At 40.5% G+C, this 12,848-nt stretch overlaps 1 pseudogene; it reads right to left on the minus strand.

The window, feature by feature from the left end:
• Positions 1-12,848, minus strand: part of LOC117530713 — a 59,051-nt pseudogene that overhangs the window by 6,663 nt on the left and 39,540 nt on the right.

Raw genomic sequence — 12,848 nt, forward strand, 5'->3', positions numbered from 1 at the left:
ATCCATACGGGAACAGCGCTGGTTACCAGAGTGAATGGGGTGGGTGTGTAGTCACATCACATCTAACAGTAATTCTATTGTAGTGCAGAACCTCATAACTAAAGAAAAATCTGAATATGCCACAGGCAGTGTGTGCATTAAGTCCCCCCCCCGGGTCCAATCCAGCTTTGCTCTCCAGTGTTTGTTACAGCTTTGTCTCATCTAAGCGTTCATGTCAGCATTTGATCATTTACTTGGAACATGTCCAAATTTCTTTTACAGATATTTCACACAAACGTTTAATGACAATACAACAAAGGACAGTCTTCAAAAGTAAAAAGATATACTCAAAATGTGGGATGCTCATGACATACAGAAAGACTGAACAATCCTGAAAATGTTCTCCAAGAACTTCCTGGCCAGGAGTCTGGGCAGCCACGCCTTGTTTGTCTTCCTCTCTACATGTAAAGTAGGAAATGACTGGATAAATACTGGAGTTCTCTTTTGAGCGGCAAGTCCAGCACTGACCGTCGCTGAAGGAGAGAACGGGGTGGACGCCAAGATCCAGTCTTGACATGCGATCCAGGATGGGTAGCTCATAGTGAGGCTCGTCTCTGGGGGTGGGCCAGCCACCACACATCACACAGCTGGGGTTAACCCTGCAGGTACCGTGGAATACAGCTGCTTCTCTGGGCCTGTGCACCGACAGAAAGATGCAGAACTAGCAGGCGAAATGAAACTGCTGATATTCGGAGATTCTAAATTCATCAAAAACTGTCACATGAGTTGTACATAGCATGAATTGTAAATGATAACTGTTTACACAATGAATTGACAGACTGAATGTCTGCACCTGGTCTTTACAGTCATGTCTGGCTGTCACAGGCTACCAGATATTTTGAAAAGTCTCTTACCAGTCCAGTGGACAGGCAGCATGAGATTAAACTTAATAACCCTTTGTTTACACCAAAGGAGGAGTCCATATTTACATAGGCGCACACATGTACGTTGACGTGTGTCTGCGTGCTAACATCATGGCAGTGCAAGTGCCATGCAGTATACAGTCAAATGTGACAACGTTCTCGTTGGCAGTAAAGAGGAAGATGATCACAGATAAATCAGTATCACAAAGCACATTCAGGTTTCGCAAGATGAAGTCTCATGACACTTCAAAAATCTCAGCCAACTGCATCACCAAATGCTTCATGACTTGAAGCTTCATTTAATAGTTCATTTCAAACTACCAATATTAATTGGTCAAATAAAATGCAAAGCCTACTGTGATTTTGATAATCTGTAAGCAATAGACCAAAATTTCTGTGGGCAAATAACAGCAAGCAATATTATAGTCATTACTAAGAAAATAGCAAGAAGAACTAAAACAAGATCTGCGAGCAATCTCACAAAATGCTATCCTTCGTTCTGCCATACTCGTTCCTTACATGTATTATTACATATGTGGCAGTAGTAAACTATTTGTGATGAGACACCTGAATTAACAAACACTATTAAAGTAACAGACAAATAGGATTACACAATAAAAGTTCAATGATATTCTACAGAAAATGGTGGATGGGAATTATTTTCCTTCATGAATACCTTCTTTTGATTTGCTACCACTGTGAAGTTTCAATGAAATCAAACAAGGAGGAGGAGTTGTGCTTACAAGTTTTATGGACAGACAGGGTGATGGCTATGACAACATTTTTAGGTTTATTTATTTTTATTCTCTGGCGTCGTGTGTGTGTGTGTAACTAACTTCAATATGGAATTGGACATGTAAATCTTCAATTCTGCCCGTCCCACAGACGGGCGTCAAACTATTTAAGCATGCAAGTGCCCAGCAGGACAGCAACACTCACCTTGCCATTAAGGTTGGGCACAGTGCTGGGCTGAATGAGCCGCCGTCGTCGACAGCTGACAAGAGGACGTGTTCGTGCAGCCACGCATGTGCTGTCACTGGGTCAAGGCTGTTGATGCTTTGCATCTGTACTGTCTGCCATCCTAAGACAAGGACAACCAACACTGCAATTCAGGGAGCAGAATTTAGAATATTGTTCAAGTGCAACAGCAGTATATTCACCATGATCCAAATACAATTTCCAGGCAAATGCATTTGTATAGCTCAATTCATACACAGGCAATTCAAAGTGCTTTACAAAAGCAAAAAATCCATAGATAAAATAACAAAAGAACATTAAAAGACAAAAGGCAATTCAAACAGAAAAATAAAACTAATAAAAGTGCATTCAGAACAGTGAAAATAATTTTTTATATAAAAAGTAATACATGAAAAGGCTGCAGTAAACAATACTGTTTTCAGTCCTGATTTAAATGAAGTGACAGTTCGAGCAGATCTCAGGTATTCAGGAAGTTTGTTCCACAGGTGAGGAGCATAATACTAATGCTGCTTCACTTGTTTAGATCTAGTTCTGGGAAAGACAATAAACCCGTCTCAGGTGACCTGAGGGGTCTGGATGCTTGTAGGGAACTAGTAAATCTAGCATGTATTTTGGACCATGACCATTCAGAGCAGCAGTAAGATTTTAAAATCTATCCTTTGACTCTGAGGAAGCCAGTATAATGATTTAAGGACCGGTGTCATATAGTGCAGTTTCCTAGTGTTTGTGACGACTCTAGCAGCAACATTCTGGATTAGCTGCCAATTGCCTAATTGATTTTTGTTAAGATCTGTGAAGGACATTATTACAGTAATCTAGCCTATTAAAAATAAAAGCAGGGACAAGTTTTTCATGTCTTATTTAGACAGAAAACCCTTAATTCAAGCTATGTTTTTCAAATGGTAATAGGCAGATTTAGTAATCACATTTAAGTGGTTGTTAAAATTCAGATCCAAGTCAATAATTACACTCAGATTTCTGGCTAAATTTGTAGCTTTCAATGACATGGGAGTTATGGTAAGTGCTGATCTTTAACCTTTCAGTTTTGGGAACCGAAAATAATCCTGTCTTATCTGGATTGAGCTGGAGAAAATTCTGGTATATCGACTCATGATTGATGAATGCACTTAAAGAAAGCAAAGAACTATAACCATGTGATGACAATGAAATGTAAACTTGTGTGTCATCTGCACAAGTATGATAAGAGATCTTATGATATTGCATAATTTGAACAAGGAGCAGCATCTAGATATTAAATAAAATTGGTCCAAGAATGGACCCTTGCGGAACCTTGTGATGTTTATTGGCTCCGATTCATAAATATCCAATTCATAAATACCAATTGAGACAAAATAGTCCTTATGTAAATAAGATGTGAACCAATTTAACACAGTGCCAGTAAGTCCCACCCACAAATAAGGACTAGAAGGGCACATGAAGATTGTGTATGTCATGTCAATGGAGCAATATCTGATAACACAATCATCTCCACCAAGCTCAAGTAGAGATTAACACTGACCCAAACGCTTGACAGTTTTAATGTGTACTGAATTTACATTAAGACACTGTGACGGGCTTTTTTCACATACGCAATCTAGTGAATAAATGGTCTTATTCATGAGTAGAACATGGTGTGTCTGAACACATGCACAAAGCAGAATGAAGTAAAAGTATGAAACTAATAAAAACTACAAACTGCCTGATAAAAGGACTGTGCCCGCATTAATTTATGTGACCACTTGATTCTTCTGTTGGAACATTGGGCCAGTTAATTATCAAATACAGAAGACCTAGACATCTGGGAACAAGCTCACAAAATGATAGCCCCTCTGTGCTTTCAGCACTGCTTAGAGGAGATGAAAGATCTCAAAAATGAAACAGACATGGTGAGATTACCATTGAGCAGGAAATGTCAATACCACAAAAATGTGAGTTTCAGCAACAGAAGTATCAGCACCTCAATTAGAAATTTTATTATTAAAATGATATTCCCACTGCTCATTTGGGTTCCTCTGTGCAGAAGATCAAACATCAGGAAATAATTTGTATTTATACCTGCTGAGAATGCCATTAACTGGCTGCCCGTTTTGACCTTTCCAGGGCCCAGGCTCTGTATTGGTGACGTGGGCGGTGTCTGTGTGCTCCAGTCGTTCTGAACCAACATCCTGCACAGAAAGATAAGGCAAGACAGTGAGACTACACCTAATGGTAACTGCCACAGCAACACTAGCTGATCAACAACGTCCAATAAAAGATGTTTAAAGTGACAACTGCCCAGATTTGTCTGAGTCGTGACGCTGAATTATTCAGTCTGCTTTTCAGAGAAAGCACTAGCTTCTCCCAAATATCCTTCACACAATAATGGCAAGCCTGATTCAACAATGACATGTTTCTAAGCAGTTATGCATCAAACGGCCTCCACAACATGATTTTTAACAGCTGGGAGGTTCCAACCAAAACTTCAGGTGAAACAGGTTGGATTAGGATAGACAAGAAAGCCTACAGAATTTCACCACTCCAACAATTGTCTCAAAATAGAAAAATGTTCAATGACAAAACAAGAGATCTGTGATAAAGCTTACAAAATCCCTCACTCTGCCATCCCAGATGGTTAGTCAGGGTGAATAAAAAGTCCGCGGGTCACAGATCTTTCTGTTATCATGTCCCTACTTTGTGGAATGATCTCCCTGCATCAATAAAACAATCAGAATCTGTAGAGAATTTTAAGTCCAGACTTAAGAAGCACTTATTTTTCTTTCGTATGGCTAGCATACTGGCATAGCAATGTTACTATGCTTTTTATCCCTTTTTAAATGAATTTTACTAGTAAAGACAGCGTGCCGTGGCCTCAACTTTATCTAAAGTCTGGGTCTTTAGTGAAGCTTAGGGCCAGTGGCCAGTGATTCACCTTAGTATTTCTTCTGTTTTTCTTGTTGCTTAATGCTGACAAATTAAACTGTATTTGTTGTCTTTCCGATGCCCAATTCTGTTTCGTCTCCCTGTTTGAGGTGCGGCTCCATCCAGAGATGGTTGTGGTGTCTACTTCTGCAACCCTCCCGTTCTGTGCACTGGCAAGGACTCCCAAAAATTTCCTGGGCATTGATATTGTTAATTGTGTAGGTAGTATGGCCCAAGCAGAGGGTCGCCCCTTTGAGTCTGGCCTGCTTGAGGTTTCTTCCTCAAATCAGAGGGAGTTTTTCTTTACCACTGTCACCTGTGTGCTTGCGCTGGGGTTGGTAAGGTTAGACCTTAGATGTGTGAGCACCCTGAGGCAACTTTACTATGATTTGGCACTATATAAATGAAATAAATTGAATTTAACTGAGCTAGTGATAGTAAATTGTTTGTAAAGAAATACCAGTTTTTAAACTGATCAACTATTGTACTGAAGACCCCGGCAGGTCTGTTAATTAATAAAATGGACAAATACAACATGAAGCCCAATGACCTTGAAGATGTTGGAGAACAATTATTTTCCTTCATGCACATCTTCACATTGTGCGCTATCGTTGTGTAAAACTTAACTGAAATCCACCACTGGAATAGTACAAGTGGCACTTGCAAGACTCATGTACATTCCTATATGCCCTTAAAAACAAAAACAAAGGAGCAATTTTACATTTTACCTAGTAACTACCGGGCTACGTAGAGTTTTTATGCCATAAAATACGTTGTGCCCCATGATCGGCTGTCCTTGGGCGACCTGCCCAGGCAGATAAAATCTCACTTCCACTCACTGCCTTGCCCACTCCCCCTCCCCGAATCTAAGATGTAATTTCATAGTGCGCACACACAGAACATCCGCCCTCCAGCCGCACATGCATGCATCACACAGCATGCATCAGCTCTGATATCACCAATTTACTTGATGTATTACAACGAACGTCAGAGTGTGTAGCTGGTGTTTTAATGCCAAGCAAACCTTTTTAACTGAAAGCACCACACTCACTTTCAGCATTGAATGACTAACAGATTCCTTGTCATAACAGATTAGTAGTCTGTGACTTGAATTTTTCACCTTGGCACAGCGTTTCACTTTTTGTGTGTGGCTGGACAGAACACTTTTTTTTTGCCTATAGGCAAAAAAAGTAGGCCTTTCATTAAGGTCATTATATTAAGTTTAACCCTGACTACAGACACTATCTAGTCATATTTTTTGTCTCTTAAAATAGTTAAACTGATTAGTTATTAAGAAAAATGCTGCTATACAGTTATGAAGGGGAAAACTAGCAACACAGACTAAAGCTTTATTTATGTTACCAGGCTGATAACATGTTTATTTCTCATTTAAAGCTTGGCATTTTAACTTGGGCTTCTATAAGAAGTGACTCGCTTTTGGAAGAAGCCTCAATTGGCCATTCAAGGGACGCAAGATTTTAGATTTCCATGTTTGCTTCATTTCAGATGACCGGAGATTGCCTGATCAGGGCAACCCTACTACCATGGAGTGAATCCAATTAAATTTTTTTTTTTTGTTTTTTTTTGTTTTGTTTTTTAGGAGGAACTGGTCTTACAAGACTCAGACAAGACAGGGCAATGCCTATAAATACCTCAACACTTTTGTTTGTGTGCAGTTGGCAGAAATTTTATACACAATTCTGTCAGATTTCATTAACTGTAAGAATAACACTGAGCATACTTAAACTATCACAATACCCTGAGGTGGCTGACTGACAAAGCATGACATGAAGGATATACAAATATATGTTAAAAAAAAAGATGAAACTTTAAACATTATTACTATCAATCAGGATATCCCAATCTGATGGAAGCAAACAGAATTGGGCTAATCAAGCATTTTTTGATTGATCGTGGTCTGATAAATAAAATCCAAGTCGCTAAATGAGTGGAGGTTTCCACTCACTTCCATTTCCTATGCACATTTTAGAGGTATTATAATACTCTCCTTTGCCTTTATATGCAACAAGTTTTATTTTATTCACACAGATCATCAACAGTTTCATAGCACAGTCACAGTTAGTGACAGTCTGCAGATACTCCATACTGAATGACTGACTGGGATCAGGGGCGATCAAAACATCCCAACTGTTAATGTATCTTTTTGACTTGTCTGTCCAAAAGTGTTGCACATCACTTTAGTTTGGTTTATAATTGAAACCAAATAGCCAATGAAAGTACAGACAGGAGGAAGTTGTTGATGAAAAGCCACCGTTACCTTCATGTCTGCTTACCTGAGTACTGACAGGCTCTGCCTTCACTTCTGACCCACCAGCAGACAGCACACTAGGCGCAACACCTCCCAACTCCACTGAGCCCTATGCAATTGAGACTTAATTGTTATTAACGCACTAAGATCGGATAACGTGTGCACGTAACATGGGGGAGCAACATTTTTTGTGCAGCTCCCATAAAAGCTGGACGTATTGTGAGCGAGTTGGTCACTTTTCTTGATACAAGACCAATGAAAATATATTGTGATTCAGTGAAATGTGCAGGATGTGAGACAAGTAGTTTGGATTTTTATTTTTTGTGCCGACATGTTTTTAAAAGTTTCACTTCAGACAGTGGCCAACATCTTGACCATAGAGAACAACACTGAAGCAGTGCCTCAAAAGGCAGTAAGCTAAGTGACACTATCTTTTGAAATTTTGTTCACATCACATCTGGCTCCAAACAGAGATACACTAAGACGTCGCACCTGGTTTTAATGAGGTAATAAGCAAACATGTGCAAACAACTCAAAAATGTAAACACCTCATTTACTCCCCATACCCAAGTTGTGAGTATATTCCATGTATTGTTCTCGATTTATGTTTACACCAGTTCGTCTCCACACACACACACAAAAACAATCATGTACCCCTCACTATGACAATATTTTGCTCCTCATACTACGTATACAACGGTGAGCAACTGACCTTGCTGGCTCGGATCTGTCTGTAGATGTCAGTCTGCTGTCGAATGCGGTACTCCAAGTCTGAGATGTGGGCCTGAAGCCAATTCCAGTGGCTGATGATAGCAGCTCTCTCCACTGTGTAGCGACTCTCTGCCCGCTTCCATCTGGGGTTCAAGCAAATAAATAAATAAATAAAGTGAGATCGCTTGGTTAAGATCAACAGCTAGGCTAGTGCTTCTAGAAGAAATCATAGTCACCTCAATCAAGCTAAAAATCGAATGTAAAAATGAACTTTACCTTTTTTTGAAAATTATATTTTAACCCAAAATAAATAAATAAATAAATCGTATCTTGTAAGCAATACAGACCAGCAGTGAGAATCTCTCTGCAACCACTTAAGACCATACAGAACATGATACCTTGATCGTCACCAGAAAATATTCATACAACACAAACTGATCATCAACTGAATATCCAGCAATTTCCCTGCACACAGAGGTCAGTGAATCAGCAATGACAAAAGTCAGGACTCTGGAAAAAGATTGTAATTTATCAAAAATGTAACAGTCAAGCATCCATCTCCAACAAAATAGGACGGGGGATTTCCATTAAACTGATGCAGTCATATCAATGGATGAATGCCAACTGTGAGAATAGTACTCCATTTTACCAGTATGATACACAGAATGGGCATTTCAAAGCTGGACATGAGAGGAAAATGTCTGCTCCTGCGCTATGCATCAGTGACAACAGAGGGTGCAATTTCAAAAAAAATTGGCTGCAGTGGCTGAATAATGAAAATAATGAGTCAGATGGCAGACCTAAACAAGACCCTGCACTCTGTTTCTTCTCCTCCCAGCATCCACGTCTCAGTTTACAACACACACAAACCCCCCAGAAAAGTGTGCGGCAAGAAAAAGGAGAATGGGGGGAGTCAGCGAGACAAAGAGTACTGACAATCCTCACACAGTATACAGGGCTGAACCAAGAATCACAACAAGAAACCTTGTTGTTAGTTTGAAGGGTGAAATTACACAATATTTAAAGTTAGAACCTTACAGCAAAGTATTTCGTAATATAACACTGTAATCTTAACTCGGGTAAACATCCAGTTAACTCTCACTGAGTCACTGCTGAATACAGCTGACATATATAACACAGGAGCAGCTGAATGTTTCACAACCAGAGGACGGTTAGAGTTTATCCATCTTCACAATTTACTGAAACATTATCCAAACTGTGGCAAACTTGGTGACCTCAGCACTTCAATCCTGCCCGTTTTGTTTTATGTTGAATCTGCTTCACGATTTAAGTAAAAATGTGGTGCATTGTCTGCTATTGTAGGTTTGTATTTGTTTAAAAGTTAGTGTGTTTTCAGCAAAACCTTTTCATGCCAACACCAGACTTGAGATAAGTGCTGCTAAATTATAGACATTCACCTGCCACCCCAAGGCGTCTTTCATGGAAAAAGTATGTGTGTCATCACCTCTTTTACTTTAAACTTTTATTGTGAAAGACATTCAGTAAGATGAGTAATCGGCAATGTTATACATTTAACTTTACTACTTGCAGCAACACAGATCACAGACTTGCAGAATTGTTTGTAAGAGCTCTCAAGTAACTTTCATCATTTGTGGTGTACTTTTTGAATTTCAGGGCTGAGGGATCCCAGTACTGTGCGTGTGGCCTGGTTGTAGGGGAAACCCTGAAATAGGAATAGACATGCTTTAAAAGCAGTCTGCAAGCCACAAGGTGCTGTAGGAAAGCGAGGCTGGGTCACAGTTGAACAGATACTGGAATAATGAATAATCCGACCAGAAGCCTGTCTTTCTATGGAGTTATGCTGAAGGAAATTATTTTTAGTTTGGTATAGACATCAGCTACTCATTAACCTTCCATGACTGGTCCACTGCAATACAGTATGAAGGGCAATGCTGCAAATATGACTGCAGCTGTTTTCCAACTGCATTTCTTGTCCCTATTTTACAGACTCGAACCTGGTCTGCACATAAACACTAGGAGGCGAATGGTCGCAAACAATGCAACGCTGCTAAACACACCCACAGCTGGTCCATCAAATCAATTGTTTGATTACAACAGTGTGTCCCCGTGGGGGCTCCTCACAAAACCAGAGGCATGTTGCACATTTAACAGCACCAGCGAGCGCGCAGGTGCACCAACTGTGAAAACAGCAGGTGGGCAAGTGACCCACCATAGAGATGAAGATTAATGTCCTGAGGGTGAGCTGGAAAATTATCAAGTCAACTCGTAGCAAGTTTACAAGAAAATGAGGACATATTCAGACGCACTGATCACACCACTGAAGCAAAAGCCGCCTCAGAGTAGACCTGCTTTGTAAGGCCAGCGCTGTTGTCCAGAATGATCAGAAGAAGTCAGAGAAGGAGAAGAAAACCTGGAAATGATGGTTCAAGGACAACAGTGCTCTTATTCAAGCCCTTGGAACCATTATTGAAGGTGATGTAGGAGGAAGTGCAACGGTTATGGTTAGGCTGGAATATAAACAGCCACAAACCATAGGGGTCCAGAGGAGGATACTGAGGGTACAAGATAACGCTGCAGAGAACACCCCACTCCCACACAAAGCACCTTCATCAGCAATCGCTACCGCCACAGTTTACTGGCGGTCAGCACATTCTCTATTGTGGCACTTCTCTGTATGCAGCATATATGTTGTATGATGCTGGCTGCGCCTTTATCACAGCCCCTTCTGAAACTATCATGACACTCAAAAATGTGCTCTAGACCTCTGCCAAAATCCAAGGCCTCAAGCCTGTAAACAGGCCCACCGGGGTTAGCCAACCAATGCACAGCTGATACACTTTCCACTCTTAGAACTAGAAGGCATAGTTAGTTTGCTCAAACACATACCTATATAAACAGATTTAATCATGTATATGTGAAGTAAAATATCATGTACAGTAATATTAACATTGAAACTCAAATCTTTTACAGGTTTTATAATATTCAAATTCGGGGTGGACCGATATGTATTTTTAAGGGCCAACACATATATTACACTCTGAACACAAAACTTTCTTTAAATGTTTTGCAGCATATGTTTAATTCACAGAACCCTTCAACATGACCCTCACAAGAGTGCAAGGAGCTACAAATATCATCATGAAGTTGAACAAATGAACAATTAAATAAATACAACCACCACAGCTGCAGCCTGCACACTGCTACCTTCTTCTATGCCAGTCTGTGGGACAGCAGCCTTCAGCACTGACAGGCTGAACTTCTCTAACAAAAGCAGTGTTGTGGGCGGGGCTTTGCTATAACCAAGAATTCATATTTTAAGAGAGTGGTATGGGCTAATAGCCCCTCAGTGCCTGAAGTAGGGGTTCAATTTGCTCCATATGTTGGGTCCTTCTCAGATGTCAACTAGTCTACGTGAAGCAGAATACTTAAGATTCATAATATCTGTAATTGGCTTGCAGCAATTTTACTTAAATGATGCAGATGTCATTTTAATCTGCCCTCTGGGCTGCTCCCGTTAGGGTTCGCCACAGTAGAATCAATCGTTTCCATTTCACCCTGTCCTCTGTAACTTCTGCTGTCACAACTGACGTGCAGGTGGCATGTCCTCCTTTAGCACATCCATAAACCTCCTCTTTGGCCTCCCTCTTTTTCCTCCTGCCTGGTGGCTCCATCCTCAGCCTCCTTCTCACTATACACACTGGGTCTCTCCTTTGCACATGTCCAAACCATTGCAATCTCGCCTCTGACTTTGTCCCCAAACCGTCCCACCTGAGCTGTCCCTCTGATATGTTCATTCCTAATCCTGTCCATTCTTGTCACTCCCAAAGAGAATCGCAACATCTTCAGCTCTGCCTCCTGTCTTGTTAGTACCACAATCTCTAAGCTGTACAAGATATGTGGTCTCACCACTGTGTTAAAGCTTTCAAATGCAAACTAGTGGAGCAATCCTGATAGCTACAGACTCTTTGTTTGAGCACGTGAGATTGTCATCAGAGACTCTTCGTCTGCTCACTTTCACTGATTGCTGTGCGTAATGGCGCAAGGCGCATTGGAATAGCATGTACTCATTGGAGCACCCAGGGGGCTATTCAAACGGGCCAACTAGTAACATATCACTCCTGAAAACAATCTTTGGCTTTTCACGTGAGGTAAATCTGCCCTACGATTGGATTTGGAAAACCATGTCACGTTGAACCAATTCCGATTGGACACTCACATTGCGCACATCTTCACACAGCTTCTATGAGGAGTACAAAGATGGCCGATGGCTGGCTCGGAAGTCCGTAGAGTTAACTTTTCAGCAAAAAAAAAAAAAAAAAAAAAAAGTAAATTTCTATCTCATATCATTAAAAAGGTGTTTACAATTTAATAAGGCTTGGTCTTAGCCGTCGTATACGACAGCGTCGGCCCCAGAAGGTTAAACACTCTCGTTAGAAACACCACTGCCATTTCTCCAAGACATTTCATGCCTCCACCGGAATGCATCTAGATCAACTGCCCTTCCACTCTTCATCCTTTTCATAGCTGCCCTCAGTTATCCCTTGTACTTCCTGATTTACTCTCTTCACTCTTATTTCCACTCTACAAACTCCAACAAAATTTACCTTAAGAACAGCTGCAGAATCACACCATCTGTGTTTTTTTTTTTTTTTTTTAAGATATGTCTAGCTCAGACCACACTTCAAGCAGGCATGGGTGGTTATGTACAGTATGGAATAGCTCATTGCTCTGTTTATGGCTGTCAAAACAGTTTCAAGTTTTTTTTTTGGGTTTTTTTTTTATTTTCCAGCAATAGTCTTCTCATCCCTTTAGGGGAAAGCCTTTAGTGAGTTTTAGGACACCAACACAGGAAACGTCCTCACAGTACATTTCTGCTCTTATGTCACTACACAAAGCACGCATAGAAGCAAAAGAGCAATCTAATTGTGTGTTTACATGGCTAATATCTTCCTATCTAACTGCACTGCATTCTCGTTCAGACCAGTTTTCTTACCAGATGTAGCAGTTTCAGTCTGATAGATGACTTCACAATACAATCTTTCTGATTAGGGATGCACCGATCCACAATTTTTCACTTCCTATCTGATCCTGATACCTGAATTTGGATA

Source organism: Thalassophryne amazonica, chromosome 18, assembly GCF_902500255.1.
Source record: "Thalassophryne amazonica chromosome 18, fThaAma1.1, whole genome shotgun sequence".
Taxonomy (NCBI): Eukaryota; Metazoa; Chordata; class Actinopteri; order Batrachoidiformes; family Batrachoididae; genus Thalassophryne; species Thalassophryne amazonica.